This window comes from Myxocyprinus asiaticus, chromosome 14, assembly GCF_019703515.2.
Source record: "Myxocyprinus asiaticus isolate MX2 ecotype Aquarium Trade chromosome 14, UBuf_Myxa_2, whole genome shotgun sequence".
NCBI classification, from domain to species: domain Eukaryota; kingdom Metazoa; phylum Chordata; class Actinopteri; order Cypriniformes; family Catostomidae; genus Myxocyprinus; species Myxocyprinus asiaticus.
The window spans coordinates 65-13315 of record NC_059357.1 but is presented as its reverse complement, the minus strand read 5'-3'; the positions used below and the strand labels follow the sequence as shown (position 1 = coordinate 13315).

General features: G+C 41.2%; 1 long non-coding RNA gene across 1 annotated transcript; it reads right to left on the bottom strand.

Annotated features, from left to right (window-relative positions):
• Positions 1-11202: 11202 nt before the first annotated feature.
• LOC127451768 (uncharacterized) lies at positions 11203-12855 on the bottom strand. Its single transcript, XR_007899139.1, has 3 exons — positions 12752-12855; positions 12120-12582; positions 11203-11939 (listed from the first exon to the last, which is right to left on the bottom strand). It is a non-coding gene; the product is annotated as an uncharacterized LOC127451768 (long non-coding RNA).
• Between the last annotated feature and the right edge of the window lie 396 nt (positions 12856-13251).

Sequence of the window (13251 nt, the reverse complement as noted above, 5' to 3'; positions counted from 1 at the left end):
TGCCTCCTGAAATACAAGGATAGCCCCTTTTTGCTTAACAGGTGTGACCAGGCCAATCGGATCATACAGTCCAGCCACCTGACTCAGTAGCTCTCTTCTAGTCAAAGGATTAGGAGTCTTGGCCCTGACCTCCTCTTTAAGGAGGTTTTGTTCCACACTCATTTTCTGTTTCCGCTTGGAAAAATTAATTGATGTCATGATGTAAAGTTTATCCTCTTCCGCCAGATACCCAACTCCAAGGGCCTTGTTGTCTTTATTCCTTAACTGGTTTGGAAGTTTCAGGATTCTGTCTTCTACTATTGACTTTACTGACTCACCATCACCAGGCTTCCAACTTTGTTCTGACCGAACCCAGTGCTTCAAGAAATACCCTCCAGCTCTTAGGATCTCCTCAACACCTTCAGTTATTTTATGCAGCTTTTTATGATCATTGTGGGAAGTTAGAATATCATCTATATAACTATCCTCTTCAATAACTTTGTGCTCTTCATGTAGATGAGAGAACTTTTGTCAGTTTTGCAGTTTCTCGCATGGCTAACTGTGCAATGCACCCTGCTGGTCGATCACCGATGTTAACTCTGGTGATTGCATATTCTCCTATTTCTTTACTCTGATCATCTCTCCACAGAAACCTATTTAGATGCATTTCTCTCTCCTCCAACCATACAGAGTTATACGTCTTCCTGATATTTCCTAGGACAGCATAAACTCCTCTCCTAAACCTTAGAAGAACAGCTCTGATCGTATTAAGAACATCTGGGCCTTTCAGAACAAGATCATTCATACTCACTCCTTCAAATTTCTTATTGCTGTTCCATACCAAGCGCACTGGAGTAGTAACTGAATAAGAATATGGTGCAATCAGATGACTCACATACCGCACTAGTCCATTACAGCAATTAATTATATCCACAGTGAGCTTGATTGCTGCTCCTCTCTCCACCATTTCATGAATTTGAGCTGCATAATCAACTTGCCACTCTGGCTCCCTCTTGAGCTGCTTTTCTGTTCTCAGAAATGTTGCCTCAACTCCACTTCTATTATTAGGAAGGGAAGCTGGATCTTCAGTCCAGGGATATTTTGCATGCCATTGAGGAGACTTGCTGTGAACATCTTCTTCTACATAGGCAAGACACTCTTTTATAATCTTGAGTACTCTTTCCTCTGCCAATGTCATCCCTTACCACCTGGCTGACAGTTTCCACAGAGACAGGCTCCACATAGTCTCATGTAGCCAGACCTTCAGACTGACGGCAGAAGGTCTGGACTCCATGGCAGCTTTCATTGGCCAAGGACTGCCCATGAGGCCGTTTGACCGACATGTAAGACAACCAATCACAGTTCACTTTGTTCAGCGTCACATTTAGGGGCGTGGAAATGTCCCCACAATAACAGACCGGCGTGCAACCAGTAAGTCATTAGAGTAACCTGCATTGAAAGTCAAAGAAGAAAAGGAAGCAGTAGTAAGTCAGTCATTTATTAACGAACGTCGCAAAAGTTTATAACAACAATGGCGCATCAGTCTCTAAAAGTACCTCTTAGCAAAACACCTAGGAAGTCGGTTGTAAACATATGCAGACTTTGTTCAGAGAACTTCAAAGCATCTAAAACTAACAAACACAGATTATTTCATGGACACGATTCTTCAGACAAAGCTGAATTTACTGTTGTGCTTGACGAGTTTGTTGGCAAGCTTTATGACACAAGTTTGGCGATCTGCACCTCTTGCCGAAGTCAAATAATGAGGTACAGCAGCATTTCCTAAGAAGTTGTACGACTAAAATTGCATATAAATGACATGTGCAGTAAGACCAGGGAGAAATTATGTGCACCATCAACGCCAACACAAGAGCAGAAGAAATGACTTACCATTTCCGAATGCAGGGGCAAGACGTGAATTGTTTGATCGACTGTCATCTGATGTGAACACTGCGTCAACATCTGTACAGGATACTGTTAGTAGTAAAACTGTTGTAATGGTGAGTTTATCATGGAAAGTTCAGCAGACAAGGGGTGTAAAGAGACCTATGAGGACCCTAGTAAATAATATTACCAGGGGACGCTAATTAAATTTAATGAAAATTCCTGGGCAGTCCCAGTTGGTCATTGATGTGGTCCTTAAGCAAGTTGAGAAGGAATGTCGAATTTTAACAAGCAACAAGTTCCATTCTGTAGTACACCACACTACACCATCACACCTCGCTGATTTTAAGTGTGAATAAGTGTTGGCTGAATGGAGGACTGCAGCACCAAAATGTATGCAGTTCCTAAAATGTGCAAGTGCAGCAAAAAACTTGACCAAGCATAACACTAAAGGAGCAAGGATTCATAAAAGAAGATCCTGGAGCAGAAAGAAGCCAGAGGTGACAATGGCTGGCCTGATACTTCTTAAAGCAAGGTCAAAATTCATGGCATCTCCCATGTACCGAAATTCAATGGTGTTGAAACATGGTGGTGCAAAGAAAAGATGCATTGACAGATTCAATAGGATTGGAGTTTGTGTGAATCACTCAGCAACCATAAAGAAGATCAAAGAGATTGCAGATACATGGGATGCTGGAATTCTAGAATGGAAAAAAGTAATGTGTGACGGCCCAAGCCTTGAAGACTTGTCATGGATGGATGAACCAGGTTACAGCTCTTCTTTCCTGTCTGATCATACATACCACCATGAAGAGAAAGAAGTTGAAGAAGTCTTCATTGACACTAGCAGTGAAAGTGAAGAGGTTTGTAAGATTTGGTCTAATATTTGTTTATATATTGTATATGAAGGACTTCGCCACCATAGGAAAAATTTATCATAATTTACTCACTATGATTTCATTCCAAAGTTGTATTACTTTCATTTCTCTGTAACCCCAAAAAAAGATACTTAATTTTTTCCCACCTTATGGAATTACTTAACATTAAATTAATAGAATTCTATAACAAACGTTAACGGAAATTTCAAAGTTTTGTTAATTTTCTTCTTTTTTTTCTTTTTCTATCATTAATAGGAGCTCACAGATCATGACACAAGAGCTTCTATAAGAACTGAGTCAGGCTGCACAGATGGGTCGTCACCAACTGCAATGGCACTGGAGTCTCAGGTGAGAGTTGGTATTTTGCATTGTATGTCTATATGCACTGAAGAGCCAAAACATGCAGCCAGTCTGGCACAAACAGTTACGCCACTGTTCCAAAAACACTGAGATCATATTTTTCACTGGCATCATATAATCAAAACCATATTACGCAGGTTGTCGTAATGTTTTGTCTTATCTGTTTAAATCTAATTTAATGTTTCAATATAATTATAATGATGTTACGTAGGGAAGTCCATGCAATGCTCTATTAAAAATCGATTTTTTACTCCATTAAAAATGTAAGTGTAACACTTAAAGAAAAATTGTCATTAAGTTTAGTAACTCATTTTCCTCTTTCTCACAGGAACACACACCCAGGACACCTGTGCAGATCACAATTGATCATTTGGATCTCATAGTGACACCACATACAATGACCATCAGCCATCAACGTATGGACTACCACTGGCTGCTGATGGTGGGCAACCATGAACGAGTGAGTGCTGATTTCTTACCCAGAGAGAGCTCTTTGTCTATAATGGATGTACCACTCTCGGAAATTTTAACAAACTTGGAGGACAGACAGATGCTCTGCTCCGAATTTGAAGTATTGGTTAGTCGTGTAGTAGTTCAGCATTTTGCTGCATTTTTTCAGTTTTCCAACATCGTACAGTGGCACATTCCTCATCTGTACAGTGACGACATAGTACAAAAGACAGAAATCACTCCCCTGGGACTTCTTGAGGTGGATGAGAAGGTATCTGCAGATATGGTGAAAGCAATGCAGTACATAAATCAGCGATACGTTCCTTACACATCTGATTTAGATAATGGAAATGACATCTCAAAGCCAGTAGTACATGTGATTTTGGCTGGTGACCAACTGACCAAGCAGAATGCTGATGCTGCCATCAGAGCAAAAGCAAATGAAGACAACATAATTTGAAAGATTGGAAGGCCTAGTTCCAGTTATTGCAGACTTTCATTGTTTCTTGAACTTCAATGACGTAATTTTTAAAAGATTCTACAATTCATGTTCACAGTGTGATTCCGGTTCTTTGTTCCACCTCAGAAATGTTGTCCACAGGACCAGTGTGACTAAATCAGCCTTGGGGGACAACTACAGGCCATGCAACACTTTCATCCAAGATGTGTTGGATGCATCCATCATTGCCGTTGGTCTCCATCATTTCTCATTGCACACAGAGGAGGACATGCCAGCATCCATGCCAATCTCTTTTCTCTCCAATGAGAAGCAAGATTGGTTTGATGAACAACTCCTAAACATCGTTGACACATACATTCTCAATGAATCTCCAGAATTTCATAACATGTTGCAAGGCAATCTCCAAAATCCTCCACAGAGCCCAGTTGTACCTCAACCAATTGTGTGCCAGATGCCAAGGTGCAACCATCCACCTTTCAAAAGACAACATGATCTAACAGAACACTTCAAGAAAGACCATGGCATTTCTGTGTGTGATTACAAGAAAAAAAGTGGTATCAATGCTGTTGAACAGCACCAAGAAGAAGACTATGTATTCAACTATCACAGTGCCTTCTTAAAGACGGGGATTTTGGAACATGACTTCCAAGACTCTGTGAGAGAGGGGGATGGAAAAAGGACCTGCCGTCTTTGGAAATTTAAAATGCTTAATTTTAAAGAGGCCCAGAGACACAAGTACAGCTTGGAGGCTCTGAAATTACAATTTGACCTTCAAGAACTGCAGAGTCCACGAGTCGGCCACAGAATGATGTGGAACAGAACTGTAAATGTTACTGGGGGTGCTGGCAAGTACGTGGCATTGGATCTGAATTGCGAACATTATGTTCGATACACAAATGTGGGTGCAAATGTAAATTTCCAAAGCACGCAACAAATCAGCAGAACACTTCAGAGGCAGAGAAAGATAATGGACAATTATGATACAGATGTTCAGCTAACTAAAGAATCTGGGAAACACACAATGGCATCCAAGGAGGAAGACATCAATGCAATGGTCGCTGTACTGAAACAACAAGAAATCTACAAAGTCACACCTGGTAGATGTTATGCTGCTTTTCCGTCATTTAATGCAAATCCGCTTCACAACCTTACATCCAAACATTTAACTGGCTGGATTTGGGAACACAAGTGAAAATGTCGTCGTTCTCAGATAGTCAAAAAAAAACAAAACAAAAAACACCATGACCTAGAACATATACTGTGCAGACTAAATAAAGGTCACATAAAATCTTTAGACTTTAATTAGATTTATATATTTAAATTTTTTGGGGGTAATTTTGCTTCTATATTTTTTTAGAATACAGGGAGGCATGCTGTATATGTAAATAAATGAAAAAAAAAAAAAAACAACAGTAAAAACCTGGAAATGTGAAGTGTTTCACAGTGTTTGTTTTTTGAATGTTGATGCTGAATGTTAACTTAAAATTATAAAAATGCATGTGAATTCCTTTTTTCATGTTTACAACTAATAAATACTTCTACAATTTAATAGCAATGACAAAATTAAAAGATGTTTACACATTTATTTTTTTAAACTTTATGTAAAATATTAATGTAAAGCAATGTAATGCACGACGGAAAACATTTTCTCCACTGAAAATCAAGTATTTTACAGTAAATGTATTGTTTGTACTGGGACAAACATATATGTATACCAATAAAAAAAAAATATAAAAAATAATAAATAAAAATTCCAGTAAATTAAGAGTGAATCTGCTCAAAAGGTGTTATCCTTTTTGATTAAGTTAATTATAATGATTAGTTAGATGTAAATGGCTTACCAGAAATATAATGGTTCAACCTCTGTTATAACGGCAGTGTAAATAAATGAAGAATGCCAAAATACTTAAGATTAATTTTTTTTTAAATTTTCAACATGTTGACAGTGACAACTAACATTTCACTTTTGAAATCAAATAGTACAGAAGTACAGAAAAATATAAGAAATTAAGCTGCATCTTACATTTGACATAGAAGATTAATTCACTCATCTAACGACAATGCAACAAATGCAGAGACATTCACACTGTCATCAGCACAGTTGCTGTCAACGTCTGAGTCACATTCTCCGAACACATCAATTATAGTTTCAAGAATGGTCTTGGCCTGATTAAGATCGTACAAATGAACTAGGCAAGTTATGTCATCAATGCTAAACAGTGTCTCACATGACTGCAGGGTCTCTCTCATGATTGTGTCTTTTGTTGAGTAGTGTTCCTGCAATGTGTGGTAAACTGAAATATTTCCACATAGTCCATGATCCACGTCTCCCTCAAGCCTGCCCATCAACATCTGATGGATCTGATTATCTTTGATGATCACTGACAGTTCTCAGTTTGTGTGCAATTGGCTTTGCAGCATGAAGTTCCAGGTCACTGGCATTACCATCACAACTGTCCTTGCACTGACACATCTTAGCACAATTGTCACAGCAGGCATGTTTTACTGCAAGGGGCTGCACAAGCTCCCCATCAAACAAGTACAGCAGTTGAGTTCTTCTGCAGGAACTGTCATTACTGACATATTCACGCATTTTCTCTGAAATGCCGATTGGCTGCTTTCCATGATATAGAATGAGAGAATGGGACATAGAGCCACCTCTCCCTGCTATCCCATACGCTTGCATGTATGTTTCAATGTCTTTTGGTGGCCCATATTGAACTACATGTTTTACATTTTCCCATGCCCAAAGCCGACGTTGCTAACACCACTCTGAGGACAGACTGAGGGTCTCTGAGAGCCTGAATTATGTGGTTTATCACACTGTCTGATGTCACTGAATGAAACATGTCAACAATTCTGTTGGATGACACATTACTAGCACCAGGGGGGTGTACTGCTCTTTGTCCAAGGGAGGCAAGGAACACATCAAAAAACAGCATTGAACAGTCAGATATTGTTTTGCAATAAATGATAGTACGTGCAGTGTGTGAACCCTTAACCGCAAGACCACGGAGGTCGCCTTCCATGACTTCGCCCCTTGAGCCTCCCACGGCTCCGCCTTCCATGGCTTTACCCCTCGAGCCTCCCACAGCTTCGCTCCTTGAGCCTCCCACAGCTCTGCCTTCCATGGCTTTGCCCCTCGAGCCTCTCACGGCTCCAACTTCCACGGCTCTGCCCCTCGAGCCTCTCATGGCTCCGCCCTCCCTGGCTCCGCTTCCCATGGCTCCACCCCTCGAGCCTTCCATGGCTCTGCCTTTCCTGGCTCCACCTCTCATGGCTCCTCCTGTCAAACCTCTCCAGGTTTCGCATGCCTTCGTCAAACCTCTCTCGACTCCACCTGCCTACGTCAAGCACCCCTCGGTTCCGCCTCCAGTTTCTGGTTCCAGTCCCTGCTCTGTGGCCACCTCCCAGGCCCCCTGACCTGGTCCCTACCCTGTGGCCGCCTCCCAGGCCTCCTGTCCCTGCCCTGTGGCCGCATCCCCGGCCTCCTGACCCTATCTCCGTGGCCACCTCCCCGGCCTCCTGACCCTGTCCCCACTCTGTGGCCGCCTCCCAGGCTTCCTGACCCTGTCCCCACTCTGTGGCCACCTCCCAGGCCTCCTGACCCAGTCCCGGCCCTGTGGCCACCCCCCAGGCCTCCCGACTCTATCCTAGCTCCGATGTCACCTCCCAGACCTCCTGACCCAGTCTCTACCCTTAGGCGGCCCCCCCAGACCTCCCTTAAGGAAGTGGGTAAGACCCAAACGTAACGGGAAGTCTACTTTATAGCTCCGTGGTACATGGTTCCTGGACGCTGCGCAGCGCCACCTAGGTGATTTTTGCCAACACCTTCTGCATTACCTTGCTGGCCTGGGGGTCGCCAGAGATGATGAGAGGAGTCCCCGAGTGGCTGCGCCCCACGATGGCCATGCTAGGAGCCATTGAAAATGCCCCCCCGAAAAGCAGTTCAGCCATCACCCACAGGGTGGCGACACCACATCCCACAGCAGATGTATAGCAATGGGTGCTTTGTCAATTCATATACATTGCAGCTGTACACCCAGGTGGGTTAGGGAACACCCCCCAATGTTCCACAGGCTGTGTATTTGTCCCCTTACCTGGTATTTGGGGGAAGAGCCCCCCAGTATCAGGCTCCGATTGGCTGATGCCGGGGCTGTGACTGGGAGGGGGCAGGACTGTCCATAAACAGAGTGTTTGTCCAATTACCAAGTATTTTATGCCTCTTCATCACTGTGGGGCCCCGGACCCCGGGGGTGTGTCCTGGAGGGGGTGGGGCCATCAATAAACTGAGTATTTGTCCACTTACCAAGTATATTATGCCACTTTATCCCTGTTGGGCCCTGGACCCCTGGGATGTGTCTGGGAGGGGGCGGGGCTGTCCATAAACATAGTATTTGTCCACTTACCAAGTATATTATGCCACTTCATACCTGAAGGACCCCAGACACCGGGGGTGTGTACAGGAGTGGGCGGGGCTGTCCATAAACGGAGTATTTGTCCACTTACCAAGTATATTATGCCACTTCATCCCAAAACAAAGGAAGATCCCATGTGCAATGTATTTAATGGCTGCCAAATACTAGGTTTATGGACATTTAATTTAAATGAATTTAATTATTATTTACAATAACTATTATTGTTTGAAACACCCGTTTTGCTCTCAGGACATACAAATGAAAAATATACATAACTTTTAATTCAAAATTATGTATAACGTGCATAAAACAGGACTGTCCACAAAGAATGTAATTGGATGCAATTGAATACATTGCAGCTGGGACCTTCCTGTATGACTTGATGTCCTAAGGACTTGATGTCCACCAACTATGTCTTTGACACCAATTAAATTCATTGTAAGTGAGATGGTTCCTTGTGCAATGTATATAATGGGTTCTGAACACCTGTTTCATGGACATACATTTTTATTAGGTGCATGATCAAAATATTGACTAAAAAACATATTTTTTTAATTATATTAAATATGTTTTTAGTCAATAATTTGATCTTGTACCTTTAAAAATGAATATCCACCAACCATGTGTTTGATAATGTAAATACATTGTACGAGGGACCATCCCATTTCCAATGTATTTACATTATCAAAAGTACATGGTTGGTGGACATCAATTTTTATAAGGTCCATAATCAAAATATTGACAAAAAACATATTTAGGTGACTATATGACTCCCCCTGAACAGTATGCACCCTTCAAAACCTAAAAAAATCCATTGTCCACCTACCACATATATTTTTGTATTGTGTACATTGCAGGTGGGATCTCCATATCTCAGAGTTAGGACCACTTAGAAACTTGAAACGTGCACTCTTTTTACTTTGTTAAAAATACATTGTTGGTGGACATTTGACTTAAACACATTTTATTAATCTTGACATTAAACTTGATTGATTAAACCATGTGTATGTCATACAGGAAGGTCCCAGCTGCAATGTAGATAATGGCTGCCAAATACATTGTACGTGGACATTCCATTTAATGAATATTTGTAATGAATATTATTGATTAAACCACCTGTTTAGCACTCAGGGCATAAAAATAAACATATATACATGTGTTTTTAGTCATAATAATGTCTAATTAATGTAATAAATGAGTGTCCACAGACCATGTATTTGGCGGCCATTACATACATTGCAGATGGGACTTCCTGCATGACAGAGTAAAAATACCATTAAATGTGGTGCAAACACTTCGAATGCTTATTCACTGAGCCCTCGTGAACAACATATTGAAATGTTATTTCGATCGGTGCAGAGCAAGTACTTGAAAAAATTAGGAAAAACATTCTAGAAAATAATTTCACTCAAAACTCGGCCAATTTAGCACTTAACCAACTCATTCAGACTTCAAACTTTACACACTGTCTAGGGGTCCCCTGAGAAGATATAGATTTCAAATTGGAGTCATTTGGAGGTTTTGGAGTGGTGTCCATAAACAGAGTATAGAAATGAATGGTATACATTGTACGTGGACGAATGCGTGGCATCACGTCCGTAGGTCCGACAGACCCCAAATTTCACACGGTGACATGTCCAGTGCTCCTCAACAACATACTAAGTGGAATAAGGGCTAGGATGCAGAAAAGCATTATTCGTTATTTTCAATAGATCTCCCTGCCTGCCATAGGAATCAATGAGACAGCCTGCCCTGTAGGCCCGTGTGCAGCAGAACACCTGACAAGCCACTTGTGCACAGTGCATTTGGGTTGGTCCAGGAGGGGAGTGTCTTGTCTTACCAGCAGCCCACTTCAGTGTTATGGTACATCACGCTGCATGACACTCCACCAACTCCACCCCTGCCTCTGGAAGGATACAGTCTTGCTCCCAAAGAATGTATATTTGTCTTCACTGAGGAAGTGCTCTTACACCTTAAAAGCCTAAACACACAATTAGTAATGGCTCACAAAATTGAGGCTGCAACACGTGATCAAAGCTTTTGTCCTGACTGGCATCAACTTTGGAGTGACAAGAGTGACTGGTTCTCAATTTCGGGAGGTCTGCCATGTCGGAGACTTGAGCTCTGCAGAGTCCCTTGCAGAGTGCATCATCAGGGGGAGCAAACAGACAGCAGGAATGAGAAGAGAAGCAGAAATGGAGTCAGAGGTTACAGTTGAATACTGCAAGTTGACTAACATCAACTACGCACCCTGTGGTCTACTCATCCACCCAAATGCCCCCTGGCTTGGTGCGTCTCCTGATGGTATAGTGTTTGATCCCACAGAATATCCTCAATTTGGCCTTGTTGAAATAAAATGCCCTAATGCCAAAACCTTTGTTGACTGCAAATATTTGCAAATGGAGCATGGCATCACATTAAAAAAAGAGCCATGCATACTATTGGCAAGTGCAGGTGCAACGTCCTCTCCGGAATGCAGTGGTGTGACTTTGTGGTGTGGGCTCAGGAAGACTATTTTGTTCAGCGCACCTACAGTGACACTGACACACAGAACCTTATCAGAGAGAAGGCAGATTATTTCTACTTTTACACATACATGAACAAATACCAGTCAATTAAATATTTAACCAGAATGAACATTTAGTGAAATAAAAACCAATGAAATATGTGATTAAACAATGTTTATTAAAATATGAAATGTGATTCTTATTTGTACTTTAGCATTTACAGCTACAGTTCACAGCAAAATAAATGTTTACATGAAAAGAACTGAGATTTTTATTTGACCCATGTCTTAACTAGTGCTTTGTTCTGATAATTTGACAGCAGAAATGCAACTGTAAACAACTGATTAGTATTTACAGTATGGGAATGAGTGATGACACCATCAAACAGATTGACTCCTGAAGACTCGTTCCACATGCACTCTCAGTCGTGCTATGGCTTGTGTTTCTCTCACCTGGTAGGCTGGCATTTGATTTTTCTTACACAGGAATGATGGGCAGTACACCTTGCACTTGACACAATCAGTCATCAGGAAGCCCTTGTCCACCATAAGTGCCATGTCCTCTGTCAGTAAACGGGCTATTCCAGACTGTTTAACGATCTCCTGATCACTCATTGATCCAACATAAAGCTGAGAGACAAATATCACAGCACCGTGTGGTGTTATCCCAATGAGTTCTTTCATAGTGAAGTGAGATTTGTAGTTTGAGTACAGTTCACTTTGAAGTAGTGGTGAGGATGATGTTTGACACCTGAGCTCAGTGCAGTCAAGGATCCATTCATCACTGAACACTTCAGGGAGGTTGGCTCTGACCTCAGCTGGTGACAGCCACACACACACTGATATACTGTATATGTGACAATAGTCTACTGCTGATGGGCATGCATGGGTAACCTCTTCATATTTTCTTAGCAGCAACTTTGTCCCTTGAAACACAAACTATTTTGTAGATAGATGGTTCGATTAGCCACCAAAAGGACATCAGGTGATCGTAGCTGGGAAATCTGTTTACAAAAGAAGCAGTGTATGTATTGTATTATAATGTATAAAACTTACATTAAATCCCACTTGTGCAAATTGCACTTAACATGTAAGGTTATAATAAGTGTCAAAAAAGCTCAACATAATGCACCGTAGCTTGTTTTTAACAGAAATGGCATTAGCTATGCTAAATGCTGGCTTACCTGGTGTAGAATCATATATCATCATCAGAGCCGACAAACCACTGCAATTCAAACTCTCGCTGAACACGTAGCTCCTGTAGCTGATTCCTCAGGTCCTCCACTTCATTGGAGATTTCTTGTATTTTATAACTACTTAAGTCTGATGATCAGGGCTCAGGAACTGTAGAGCAATCATGATCACTTGCTACATCCATGGGAATGGGTTCAACGGTGATTACCTCGACAGGTCTCTCTCTCCTCTCCCATACATTGGGACGTTGTAGGAAGGATGTAGTTGTTCCAATGAAAGAGCACTGCCACAGAACCCTTCACTAGTCTCCTTCGAGCCTCTGCGGTGTGCGGTTCAGTGAGCTGATCTGGTGTAAAATGTCTGCTATATACTATTGTGTGAGGAGTAACGATGAAATGGTCTCGCCGTATGTTTACCAACCTCTGCTTTCTCAAATCGGCCTTGATTGGAAATCTGTGAAAACGTAATGTCCCATTAAACTTTGAAGATGCTGTACACAGTGGAACACAACAGTGTTCCTTGTATTGCTTTTGCTGTCATTGAAATGTACAAATCTTTTTGCGGACACTCATTTTGAACTGTTGTTTTGGAAATTCAATGGCAATGGCAGACGTATACCCACAATTGGAAACAAGCGGGCCGCACTATTTCAAAGTGGAAGCACGTCATGAGGCTCAGTGCAAGTAGTCCATTGCCCCCCTTAGATGCCTCATATTGTTGGGGATTTTTTCCACTTTGAAGTCATGACACAAAGATATTCAATACTGTAAAATAATAATAATAATAATAATAATAATGATCATATATAAACTGCTTTTATCAGTTATCTCATATGATATCTCATGCACCTGTTTTTCTTAATTATACATTTTATTTTGATCAGCTCTTATGCATTAATATGCTTCTTTTCAGTCACTTATTTCCCAGCAAGCATAATGTAATCTATGCTGTAATGTGCTGACTTACATTTATTGTTGTTCTTTGCAGAGACTTTATTATACATTTCATTTATTTTTCCATGTTATTAATGTTGTATTCTTATTTTAAATACATTAATTTTATATAATACATAACAATATAACTTCTATATAACATAGCTAGTATATGCCTCACCTCGAAGCT